We start from the raw sequence: 13,968 nt of genomic DNA on the forward strand, positions 1-13,968 counted from the left end.
GGAACAATACTGTTTTCACTTAGCATCCAAAATGCTTACATTTCAGAGCCAGGACAGGATTTTATTTGTGGAAATCAAAACCCATTATTGTGTGTGTATGCTTACAAAAACTCACCACCTCTGGAGTGAAATGTGACAGCTGTTTCACAAATAAGAAGCAATTCTTATTTGTGCAGGAAATGGATAGTTAAGAGTTCAAGGACAATTCTGGTATTTCGTTTTTAAATGGCATTTATAGGTGATAATTAATCAGAAGCATATTTCAGAACTTACAATTAGGAGGAGTCTTAAAGATAAAACTAACAAACTTTACAGGAAGGAACTGGAGAGAGCAGGAAAGAGAAATGAGCATTCATTCATTCCTCACAGTAAACCATTAACACAGCTGTTCAGATAACCAAACTGGGGGCCATAATAAATAAGGTAGTGCCACAGGATACCCCTCAAGGGGCCAAACAGCTACTGAAGGCAGTTCCCACCAGCATCTCTTCAGCCATAAGAGTATCCTGCTGCCAGCATAATCTCAGGAACTGGACTAGATTGCATCTAAAGGTCCCTTCCACCTCAAACGATTCTATGATTCTAGACTGGAGTATATAAGAACAGACAGATACATGAAACCAGAGTGCAGCACATCAATGAAATGCCTTTGAAAGGAGAGAAGAAAGAAGTTTCTTGCCATGTCAGCCTTCCTTCCTCAATCCATACTGCAAGTAGAAACTCTAATGAAATGCAGCACCTTCTGGGAAGAGCAGCGCAAAACAACTGTTACTGTAACATAAGGGAAGGAAAACACTAGGGACCTCCAGTGTGACTGCAACAGACACCAAAACTAGATGTATTAAGCAGCTATGTCTACAGGAAGCGAGAGACCATAATTTACCGTCTCACCTGAAAAACAATTTTCAGCAGTATAAGGCTGCAAGCAGCAAAGTGCCTTGCTAGTTTATTGGTAAATCACAGGAGAGCATCTTCAAATGAAGCATCAGTGGCAGGCAGTGATTTCTGCACAATCCTGTGCTCACAGCTTGGAAAATTTTCCGGGTGTCCCAGCAGAATAAACAAGATAAAGAGAGAGTGATTCAAGTAATGAGTAATAAAAAGGCCTAGGAAAGACTGCCTGATCATGGACAAATGTGATATTGGCAAGAATTAATGAGAGTGGCAAGACAGAAAGGAGCTGACGGTAAAAAGAGCATGAATGCGTGACAGTTCAGATCTAAGAAGATTTAGAGTTTCCAATTCCACTTTGGAAGTCCCAGATTTTATTTCATTTATTTTAAAATGAACACCTGAGCATTCGGATGTGAGCTCAGCTTTCAATATCACCAGAGGCAAAGAAGACTCAGGGTTAGAGTTATTCAGACAGAGCCTAACACAGCTTCAGACAGCATTCAGTCTGAAATTCACCTGCTCCACCATGTGAGAAAATATTCGTGGTGGGACTGGATTAAATTGAATCCTCCAAAAAGAAAAGCCATTTATGCTGAGAACAGCCTCTCTCTAAGCAGAGAATCAGAGGAAAATTCTGGCTGAAGCCAGGCAGTGTAGTCCAGGACCAGCTTTCTGTTTTAATTAACGGGGCAGCTTCACAAGCCCCATGGTCATTAGCATCCCCTAGCAATTCCTACAGGACCTGCAACCAGATGCCAGTGTGTGGGAGAATGAAACACAGTATTGGCACTGGGAAGCATTCCTGATTTATTTTTTTTTAATTTTCAATTTTTAAATTACATAAAAACTTTAACCATGACAAAGTCATCCCTGGGATACACAGCACATAAACCATCCCCAGAAAGGAATTTCCTGCCAGGTTGGGTATTAGGAAGAATTTCTTCGTAGAAGGAGTGGTGAGGTATAGGAACAGGCTGCCCAGGGAGTCACCATCCCTGAAAAGATACAGTGTGGCAGTGAGGGACATGGTTAGTGGGCATTGTGGTGTTGGGTTGATGGTTGGACTAGATGATCTTAGTGGTCTTTCCAACCTTAAGGATTCTACAAATCCTGCTGCAAAAGTATTAGAGCTTCATGAATAAAGCACAGGGAGGGAATAAGAAATGTTCTTCCAGCACAACTGGACCCAAAGTGGACCCAAGTGTTTCTGGCTCCCAGGCTACATCTCTATCAGTCAGATCCAAGAGATGCACCAGCGCTATTTTCACTCGCACAACCTGAAGATAACGTTGCTCAGTAAGCACTCTTCAGCCATGACAATCAGTGTACCTTGAATATTTGGGGTGCTGAGCCATACCACGTCAGCCCTTCTTGCAAGCCACCAAGAGGAGAGCACCAAGGACTCTTCTGTGCTCTGTGTCACACACAGCCAGGCAATGATTCCCCAGGTTTTATCCCAGTTGCAGAAGGTAGAAGCTTGCTATTCCCAGCCACATTTATTTATCGCTTTACTCTGGTCTCCATGGAAACAAGTCATGATATTAGAGGCTGAAAGAAGGAGGTCGAGAGGTCTGCAGGAGCTGCTGGGAGCCAGTGGCACAGAGCAGAACAAATGCTAAAACTAGAAAAGTGTAATTTCTCTGCAAAGAGCAATGAAATAAGTGGCAGGAGAGTTGAAAAGTACTAAATGTGAGAGGCCTGAACTTAATACCACTTCAATTATTTAACAAGATTGTCTCATCTATGTATTTGGATGAGTATGATCATACTGCAGGACCGCTGAGGTCGTCTCATCACTGCTTACAGACAGCGTCAGCTTATTGTAGCTCTGCACCCACTGGGCACCTTTGAATTACTTTTTATCAGCCTTCCCTACAAGAGATGAACAAGGAATAAAAGCCCTGAAGCCAGACACTGGGAGTTGTGCTTCATCCTACAGAAATCAGTGACACCAGGTGAGCCCAGAAGTAGTTCTAAACAAATAAACACAGAGAACAGAAGTAACAGAAACACAGCTAGCAGATGCATGCCATGTGGGCCTGCATCTCCATTCAGAGACGGTTTTGCAAGGGACTACAGCCAGACTGTACAATTAGAACAGTACTGACAAACTCTCTTAAACTATCAAAATGCCTAAATTGAGAAAAGCATGAAATCTCCTCCCTTATCTATTCTATAAATTAGAGAAATACTAAATTAAAAGCGTATTTCAGACAAGGACCACAGGAGATGGTAGGGCACTACAGCGTGACCACTGGACTTTCCTCCTGTTCCCCAGCATTTTACATTTCACTTATAGAATATCCATCATCCACTCCCCAGGATAAATGCATACAACTTTTTTTTTCACCCTAGAGGACAAACCGTTTGAATTGTTTCATTTCCTTTATAACAAAGACCATAACCTACATCCTTGATACAACCCCTCATCTGAGTTACAGAATAGAGGGCAAGCCCAACCAAAAACAATGGTGGTATGAAGTAATTGCAATGCCTGGACAAGGTTTCCTGTAATTAATCACTGGCATAATTAAAAACAAAAGTCCACTTCCAGCCTTGCTTCAAATCAGCTTGTTGCACGCTTTTGTCTGCCACACTGAAGAGTGAATCAAGTTTTGTCTCCTTGCGTGCACTGCTGTCAAATCACCCATGACCTCTGTTGGCCACGTTCAATACATTCAGTTTCCGGAGTCTTTTGGTAGAAGACCAAAGCCCACCTGAAGGAAAAGCTTGCTGCTATATTTCGAGAATAAATGTATGACAGCCACAGATATTTTAAATATGTATTTGTTCATTTTGCCTTTGCTTCAGAAAGGCTATTCCCATTACACTGAATTGAAAAGTGCTTCCACAATTACTGGGCAAACATCTGAATTCTCTGAGATGGAAAATTGCTAGTGATCTCACAGAGGGCCAAAAAGACTCTCAATCTTTAATAACCCAGTCTTTAAGAAAGGACAGATTATTTCCCAGTACTGCAGTGCCAGGTTATTCCAAATATTCTGCTGCTACAAAATCAGCACTGGAACCACAAGTTCAGAGAAGATGTCAGAGGAACTTCTGAGGGGCTGCCTATGAGACCATTTCATTTTATATTTTAATTTAATTTGGAACAACATGCAAGATTTCCAGGATGCATATATAACATCAGTGCAAAGTGGTTTGTTTATCTGTCTTCTGGCCAAAAAAAAACCAGGTGCTCTTACTGAGAATATCTTCAATACAAAGAATCGTAAGTGCAGTCCACAAACATAGAAGCGATGAAGCCAATACTCATCAGCTTATCTTTAAGAATCTAAAATCTAGAAGGTTACAGAGAACAATTGAGAGTTGCCACAGAAAATGCTGTGGCAGGTATTCATCTGCCAGAGTCCATGGTATCATCTGTGTGTGATGAAAGGGCCTCAGCCTCATGGGAAAGTCCCATGGCGTTTATTGAGAGACATAATCCAGCTGACCCTTTTAAATGATTCCCAAGAGTTCTGTGCCAGATGAGATTTATACCACCTTCATTCCCTGTCCCTCTCACACCAACTGTATGCACTCTTTGTGGAGATGAGCCAGGGAGGCTGGAACATAAATATGCCCAGAGGCAGCACATCCATATTGCCCTATCAGAAAGAACAAAGAAAGAAATCGGAACTAATTAGTATCGCAATGTGTCTGAGGCTGGATTTAGCATCATTCAGCAACCACAGGCAGTGAAGGAATGAAGAAAAATGGAGCCAATTTGTGGCTCAGTATTTATTAGCATTTAGATAATATGCCCCATCCATCATAGAGAAGGCATGTTTCAGAAGTACCAATGCTTGTGCGTTCCGAGTGCCCAGAACTCTTGTAAATCGCATTCCTCTGATCCTGCTGAGAATAAAACACATTCATCCAGAAGCACTGCTGGAGGAGGACATTTTTTCCTTGTGATGGAAATAAAGACTGATGATACAAAGGAGTCATAAAAGCAAGAGGCTGCAGATTAAGATAGAAGCAATCCACTCCTTCCCAGTGACGCGCATGTGTGATTTACAAACTGCCAAACACAGCCATGGGATTAAAATGGGAACAAAATCCCAGTCGACATTGACAGAGGGGATCAAAAAGCATCCAAAATCTGCAGCCAAGTTTGCTGCTCTGCAACACAGCTGTTAATTTACATAAGAGGAAGGGAGACCTGAGATTATGGAAAGGGGCAGGAGAGGTTCTGGAAAAGAAACTATTAAAAATGACAGCAAAAAAAGTTTGATTCCTTTGTTTATCTTGCAGGTGAGTAATTGCAGGCAGCACCAGTTCACAAAGGGCTGAACAAGATACCCATTTCCAGATGTTGCAAGCAGCCGCCCTGCAAATCTCAAGCATCCTGGATGAGCACTATGTGTGCCTTTCTCAGCACAGTTTCATTCCTACAGGGCCATCACTTTGTAAGAGACAGATTCTTCCATCGTTTATTGCTCAGTGTAGAGGAGACAGAGACACAGGTTCACAACCTTATTGCAGTCTTGGAAAACATGTTGTATTTCTCCATTTTTCAAGTTTATTCTCCTGGCATTCCAAGACCAGACTCCCAGAAATCTCATCAATGTGTGACTCAGTGAAAGCCTAAGCATATGACTGGACTCAAAGAAATAGAAAATTAAGCCCACACGTAAACACACTGCTAAAGCAAGGCTTATAAAAACTAGAACACCAAATGAGTCTTTTTCTGCAGACTTCTGCTCTGCTAAAGTTTTAATGATATCTGACTTTTCATCCCACTTCACCATGGGAGACTTATCAAAAATCTTGGAGATATTCTAGGAAGAGTAACTTCTTGCCTTCATTTAAGAAGGTAAATTGTTCTGGGTCCTGAGTGGTAGTCAGTTTGAAAACAGTCAGGTTGTTCAGTATGTTAGCAGTTGTTAACTAAAACAAATGCAACAAAGCAAAGCAACACATTTCATAATGAGCATCCATCTGTAAGGAATGTAAGTCAGTAATGCTGGTTGTTAACACAAGGGTGACACTGGATTTCCTGTTCCTAGCATAACAGCTCAAGTTTTTGTTTATTTGTATAATCTTTGAGAGCACAGGCAAGTCAAAGGATCCATTTCTGAGTAAAATGGTGGTTCCTGGGCTGTTAGCAGTGGATACAAATCCACAGTAATGCTGACAGAGGAATTGACTCATAAAACACCTTTGACAAACAGATGAGCTTCAAACTCTCCAGTAGCTCAGGACTATAATGAGCAAGGAGTTTAGTAAATAAGAACATTTTAATTCAGGAATGTGCAATTGATATCAGTGCCACTCATCCACGATCCTGAAAACACTGATATGCTGAGCGAGAAGTTGTGTTTCTTGAGATTTCTGCGCCAGCAAATACTGGAGATAAAGTAAGCTTCAAATAACAGTAAGTTGCAATTGCATACAACTGTTTCTAGAAAATTCAGTATTTTCTCATTTCCTCCTCGCCATGTACATGCACACTCATAAGGTTACATAATTTAAAGCCACGGAGTGCCACTGATTTCATTTATATGTACATCTACCCCATAATCACCTTGCCATCATTCCCAGGGTCCCAACAGAAACATCTCTGCTGAGATCAAAACTCACTTTGCAGATGAATTTCCTTCTCAGCAGGCAGTACAGACCACTGCCAGCCCTCCAGCCCATTGCCCTGCTCCCTTGAGCTCTCTGCAGGCTCAAGCTGCTCCTCCTGCCTGGGCTCAGACCCATGGCAGCCACACACATGCTGTTCTTACCTGGAGCAGCAGCACATCACCATCCAGACCCCAGCCTGCATCCTCTGCTTTCCATTCACTTCATAGAGGGCAGACACCTGCAGCCTACATGTAGCAGCCTGAAAGAGGCAATGAAATGAGAAATATATATTAAAAATGAAGCTGTGTGTGAGGACAGTGCAATGTATCAGCACACTTTGACAAGAGGCCAAAGCCCTGGACTTAAAATACCCTTAAATCCGTGCCACCTGACCACCTGCACTTTCTGAAACATCAGCATTTTGACATCAGCACAGCCTGACAGCATCAGCTCCTCCCAGTAAAGATGGCTGCTGCAAGGAATCAAGATTGCTACCTGTCAACCACCAGTGCTACTGGCCTGGTGTGGACTGGTAAACTTGGCCTGTTTTCCTAAATGTGTAATAAATAATGTGCCACCTGTACTAGTGCAGGAGTGATTTCTCTGTCACTGGCCAACCTTCTCTACCAGCCTGTTCTAGCCTGCAGGATTACCCAAAAAGCCCAGCCAGACATGTGGCTGAACTGCTGTGCCCATCTCAAACACTGGCCATTTGACACTTGAGAGCCTGGCACCTTGCAACTCCTACAATAAAGGATATGAGTATAAAGAACAAAAAAACAGAGCCTTACTGCAACAGGCTTTCCCCAGGGAGGCACAACTTCTCAACTGCTCCCAACTGACTGTAACAAAACCTTGCGAAAAGGGGACAGGGAGGAGAAGGCTGCCTGATTCCTTCAGTACAGTTCCCAGAGACAGCTTCAGTCACACAAACGGTATGAAGTGTACTCAAAGAAATACAATAAATTAAACACACATAGGTTTAGACAGCGCTTGGAAACAGAGAACACTATGCAGGTAATGATACAGCTGTTCATAAAGTTAGCATATCACCCTCTTCTTCAGTCTTTGCCATCCCACGTTACGACACAGCCCAGGATTAAAACTAAACAGGAGGTGACATTTCAGGCACTGTGATGGAACCTTACCTTTTTACTGCCACCAAAACAACAGCTGCATTTCTTTAAAAAACAGAAAACCTCTACTAATCCTAGCCAGCAGGCAAAACAGCTGAACCAAACAAATGACTAGCAGCTCGCCCATTGCCAGCGACAGACAGTACAGGAGGGGGCTTGTGGGAATGAGTGTCCATCCTAAATCCTCCTGAAAGCTCAATGAATTGGTAACGTCATTGGCATCTTTGTTCATGGTCATGGGACAGAGGTGAAAGTACGTCCATGGCTGGTCCTGCTGAGCACACCAGGAGGAGCCATCACCACTGCTACCTTCACTTCCAACACTTCATCTTCTTTCTGCCTCTCCCTTTGCTGTCACTCTCTCCGAATATATTTTTGCATTGTTGCTCCTTCTGGCTCAGTGTCTGCCTTCTGCTAACTTTTCTGCTTTGCTGATTACAGATCGTTGGATTCACACCTGTGGCTCCACAGTCTCTCCGCCTGCCCTACACAAGCAGCCACCCACACAGCCACAAGTGAGTGACATCTCAGAGTGACAAGTCCTACAAGATCGGCACAACATTCTGGGTATCTGTGCCCAGAAAGCCTGAATTGTGCAAGACAGGACACGAAAGAGAGCTGAGCAATTTGCTCAACGTTGTAGCATATCAACCTGACTGGATGCAAATCTAAAGCATTTTGCATTTTGTTTGAAAATCCTAAAACTCTGTTGTAGCCCCCATGCTTTCTTACCCCATGGCCTGAGCTCTGTGACACCACTGTAGGGCAGATGAGGTCGGGCTCACCAGAGTGCTCAGCCTGCATCCACGCAGACAGGAAGGCCCTGCTGACCCAAGCTCACATCCAAAATACACAAGGGCTGCTCCAAAAGCAATGCCTCCTATTTCATGATGTTGGCCCATGATGATAGAGGTGGATGTTGCTGGTATGGCAGCAGAGGTTAAACCTTCCTGACAATATATTTTGCTGCTATGCAACAGATAGCAGCAGAGGGGCAGTCTGGCAAAATGGTGCCTGACGTGGAAGTGTGTTTGAAGCAAAGGTGTTTGTCATTCAGTTCCTCAATGTGAAAAAAATGGCACCCATTGATGTTCATGGACGTGTGCTGAACGTTTATGGATACCAACAATGGATGTGAGCACAGTGAGGTGGTGGGTGGTGAAACACTGTGAAACAGTGGCTCTTGTTCATTACTGGTGAGAATGCACAGCTAATGGTGGTGACTGTGAAAACTGAGGATTTGCTCTATCAAATAGTTGTGCCCTTTGTATCTGTTGTAGTTTCCATGGAAATAAATAGGAGGCATTACTTTTGGAGCAATCTACATAGTATAGATTGACCAGTTGTCCCTGATACGAATCTAAGTGAACACACTAAAAGGTTCTTCTCTTCTTTATTATGAATAAGCACAAGGTTATGTCTTCCTGCACAAAAAGACCATGCTGCTAGTGATGAAGGACGCTGCAAGACTTTACTGCAGAACTCCAGCAATCTCATATGACGGATCATTTTTCCAAACTTTATCTAGCAAGCATTAAAGAAATCTGACAGGCATATCATTTAAGCTACTGGCTGGTACTGTGCATACACCTGCAGCACTGCTGAGCCAAGATCACATTCATAACATGCTTCCCAGCTCTATTTCTATTCAACAGGAGCTGCAGATTATTATTTCAAGGAAGGTTCATGGTTCTTTTCAAATTACTGTATTTTTACTGGCACACAAGCAAAAGTGCAAAGCAGAATTGAGACTCTCTAAAGAAAATAGCAGGAAAGGCCCCATTGGGGAATGCAGGAGCCATTCAAGGTCTTCTCAAGATTAATAGCATTTTTATGGAGATTCAGTTGCCTGCCTTTCTGCTCATGCTTTTAAATAGGAAGCTGCAGCAACTTAACCTAAAATCAAATGAAGCTACTTATATGCATAAAGTTAACTAACCACTTAATTAGCTTCCTAGTCAGTCTTTTTTCCTAAAATAAAAGGGAGGGAGGCATTCATGTTCATTTGTCTCACAATTTAAATCCTTTTTTAAAGGAAAGATTGATATTTTGCTTTCTATTCAAGGCGAAGAGACCTGGTGTATGCACGCTTGCTGTCCTCTGAAAGAAATTTAATGCTCATCAAAATCCTCCTGTATTTTAGTATGCCTCTCTGAGCATCTCATTTCTTAGCTAGCAGTGCCATGCACCATGGGTAGACAGAACACGTTCTTGCACTGCAGTGTGTTCCTGCCACTGACAAAGAGACAACATGAATAATAAGAAGTGAGATGTTAAGAAGAAAATGGAGGCAGACAGCCTCTCTGCAGAGTATTGCTTAAGGAGAAATCAGTTATTTCATATGCTTTGTTAAGAGGTGGCATCCCTACCACTTTACACACCTCTTCCCTTTCTCAGCTACCTTATCCCTTGCAATAAACTTCACAGCTAATAGTGAGTAATCTTTCTCCTTTCCCAAGCACAGCATCCCAAGGTTGCTCAGCCAGGGCACTGATATATGCTTACACTCCTCAAACCTGTAAAATCTCTCAGGCTCGCTTTGCTCTGTGCAGACATTTCAATCACTGGTATCTGCTTCCTTATATTTAGATAAGCTGTCAAGGTATAATTATGTTATCACTGTTTTCAGAGGTAGAAGCGAAGTTTTGGAGAACCTCTGTGACTGTTCATCTTCAACGCTTTCATTATGTGTTTCAGCACAAAGCATCTCCTCTGCTTCTGCCCTCCCCTCAAAACATCCACAGTCATAGTAGGGAACTGCAGGAAAATCAGTGTTTTTCACTGACTGACACTAGGACTAAAGCAGTATGAACAAGGTTTCTTTCTTCCTGAGCAAGTACCAGCAATTCATCATGTCTGGGAAGTTGCAGCCTGCATGAATTCCAAATTTCATGTTTTTCGCTGCCTTCTGATTAAACTCTATGTTTTAATTACTAGATTTCTCCACAAGTATCTGGGAACCTCTCTCAGGTCTGAAACATTGCCCTAACGTGGTCAGTGAAATACTAAGATTTTTTAAAAAGGAGCCTGGTGCAGCTAGACTTCCAGGAGATTGGAAGTCTTACTTAATGCTCTACTGTGCAGATAGAGGAATAAGCTATCACGGAGGCTCTTGCATACACGTTCCCAACCTTCCTTTTGTATCTTTATCTTCTTTCCTCATCCAAATACATTCCAGTATCTCTCCTGGGTCATTAAAACATCCAGACACATGGACAGGAGGTAAGAAGTGAGAGCTATCTCATCTTGTAAGCACAGTGATGGGTAGCTGAGACTCGTAAGCCCAGATCCTATTGCTGAAACCCCTTATACACTTCAGAATTAATACTAAGGGTCTTGGATTAGTTTGAAGAGAAGCAGACTTAGGTGGAAAAGAAAAAAAAAGGATAAAAGCAAGCAGAGACTTAGCTGCGAACCCAGTTTTTGCTTCACCTACAAAGCCTAATCCTTCTGCAGAGCTCAGTGGAACTACTCCTTTACAGGGTAGCAAGAAGACAATTTAGCACTAAGTAAGCTGAAATCTGGGTTATGGGTATAGTTACACAGTTCAGTGAGGCTAACGTGATGTGGTAACACCACATAAGGTAATTAGGATTAAATGGTAGCAGCATTCTCACTGCATTGTGACTGCAGCCAAGCAGCATTCCATCCATGTTAAGCTACATCATATTGCAATGGAGCAGCAATTGCATCTTACACTGATGGCTACCTGCAAGAAGAAACCTTCAATTGCAAATAAATTAAAAAGTTACCTTTTCTCTTTCTATTATGTTAGAGCACCATGTAAGTTCTGCAAGAATTATACACGGGAAAAGTTTAACACGCCTTTTCTGCCATGACTTTTGCTAGCCAAAGATAACAGGCAGAGGTGCCACAGCCTTCTGTCCCCACATTTCTGTGTGGCAGCAGACGCAGACAGGCAGAGGGCTGATGCAGACATCTGTGTCACATTTCTGATAAGATCTGACAACGTTAACGAGATTCGGGAATGACTAGTCATGGTGAAAGATCAGAAATGGCTCTGCTTCACCCCTGAATCCTGGCAGCAGCAGATGTGTGAGTGGCATATCAGAATGGGAGGAGGAAAGATAAAAAAAACAGGGCAAGAGAAAAAGCTAATTACAATCTGCAGCCAATTTAGAACATGTCTCTTGAACTCACTATCAGCACCGTGATCTCATTTTTCATCTACCACATAGTGCCTGATAAACACTGACACTCTGTTATTAACATATTGCCATCTAGTATCTATTAATGCATGTTAGAGCCCTTTATGTGGTGGTATTTTCCCCTCTATCTACATCTATTTTTATTTATTTATTTGTTTGCTCCTGTGGTCATATGAGAATCAAACAGCAGGAGTTTCTTGCTAACTCCTTTTAACATCTCTGATAAGGTAATCTGGGATCCTAACAGCACATCCTAAATGTAGATTCAAAAGCAGACAATCACTAATGGCCTCCTGCAAGCAGTGGAGATTCTGCTCTTTCCAAAGGCTTTAAAGTTCCCTGCGGTGGACGGAGCAGTTTGGTCTTCTGATACAGAAAAGCTGTCAATCATCTCAGTCAGTGCCCTCTCTAAGCAAGGCACTTCATAAGCCACATGACCAGCCAGACAAGACATGGAGCAGGGAGAGGAAACAAGTGGCTTAGATCTCTATGGCATTATTAGGCACAGGGATAGGAGCCGACATGCTCAGACGTGGGCTGTTTTTCTCCCTACTCTTCACCTTTGCCTGAAAGGGAATATATCAACAAAGGGAAACTTTAGTAAGAGTTTAATCAAAGCTTCAGGCAAAAGGGCTGGAAGTCTGTTGTGTCTGCTAAAAGACTGACAGAACTTTAAGGTCTGTTGTCTGGCAGTGCTAGCACTACATTCTGGACTCATTATCAGGCTAAAACAGAGGGCCCCATTCTACCAAATGCAGGGCTGGAAAAGAGAAGAGAATCAGTCCTGGGGACTCTTCTGTAAATTAGATGCCCTTGTTTGCTGTTGGCTTTTTTAGTCCACACACATGGCCTTTCCTCTTATGTGTGCTTGCTGCTCTGTCTGCGTTCGGCAAAGACACAATCCAGTCCTTTTCTTTCTCTGCAAAAATGATCATCAAATGAAAGACAAGGTTCCTTCAGGCAGGATGTCTGTAAGAATCAAAGGGAGACAGCTGATTTTCTCAAGCTGGTGTTGGAAGCAGAGAAAAAGAAGACAATCATTGGAAGAAACATTGCTTTGACTTCTGCACCTACCCCTCAGCAGGGCGCCATGCTGTCCAACAACAGCAAGAGGGCTGAGACCAGGAGGGAGGAAGGCTGCCAGCTCTGTGAAGGATGATGTCTGGCTCCGCGTCTGCCCTCCGCTCCAGCTCAAGACTGGTATATGTGACACAAAAAGCAGGACAGGGTATCAGCTATTTGCAGGACTCATTGTCTACTGAGAAGCACAAGGAAGTATGTGGCCAGGCTCAGACCAGTATGTAGTGAACAAAACTCCCACTCACATCTCAAACCGTGGGTCTCAGTGTTTGTGGCTGTCCTGTGCACATGCTCATCTGAGCAGCATGCACAGTGGATATGGAGGGATTTGTGATAAGGAAGCTTGTTACACAAGGTATATTTTCTTCCCCCATGAGTTCATTAATTCCAGTGGAGAGAGAGGAGCCAAAGAGGAAAGTGGAAAATAAAAGAGGCAGGTAGGTTGAGACATGCTCGATTGTGAGCAAAAAAAATTGTGAGGAAATAAAAGTTACAAGCAAAACTGTCTTTCAGGATTTGGTCAATTCCTGTCTGTGAATCTGACTGAATCTATCAAAAGGATCAAATTTCATCTTGGTACATAAATTTCCGAGGTTTGTAGGAGCCACTTCATTGACACCATTGGTAAATATGCTCATTATGTCTGAAAGACTGGAAATGCCCAAGCACAGAAGTAATTGCACAGCAACTTTCGTTACTATAAGCAAAGCTGGTTACTTGAGATCAGTGTTTCTGAGACTACTAGTATCACAGAATATCACAAATAAATTACAGAAAGTCGTACCTTCTCTGCCAGACTTGTGGACAGCTGTAGGATAGGGTTCTTTGTGTGGGGTGTGCTCTCTGGGATTCCCTGCAGCCTTGTACTATAAGAACAGATTACCAGAAAACAGAAAAATTAATGGAAAGCAATTGCCATATTCAGTTCATGTTCCCCGTTAAAAAGTAAGCTAATGATAGAAAAAGCTGGCAATGATATCTAACCTCAAGACAGAAGTCCTCTGGAAAAAGATCTGATCAGGTAATTAAGGGGTATATAATAATATAAATAGGCAAAAGGGCTAATTAACATTTGTAGAATCAACCTCCATTCTGCTGTTTTCTGATTGCCA

At 42.6% G+C, this 13,968-nt stretch overlaps 1 protein-coding gene across 1 annotated transcript in view; it reads right to left on the reverse strand.

The window, feature by feature from the left end:
- The window catches only part of LOC125699563 (ras-related GTP-binding protein A), a 48,002-nt gene extending 34,293 nt beyond the window's left edge, over positions 1 to 13,709 (reverse strand). Inside the window, exons 1-2 of the mRNA XM_048959208.1 lie at positions 13,641 to 13,709; positions 6,633 to 6,730 (exon numbers count right to left, since the gene is read on the reverse strand). The gene's annotated coding sequence lies outside the window, so the exon portion shown is untranslated. The remainder of the gene's footprint in view (positions 1 to 6,632; positions 6,731 to 13,640) is intronic.
- Between the last annotated feature and the right edge of the window lie 259 nt (positions 13,710 to 13,968).

The sequence above is a fragment of the Lagopus muta genome, chromosome 13, assembly GCF_023343835.1.
Source record: "Lagopus muta isolate bLagMut1 chromosome 13, bLagMut1 primary, whole genome shotgun sequence".
NCBI lineage: Eukaryota > Metazoa > Chordata > Aves > Galliformes > Phasianidae > Lagopus > Lagopus muta.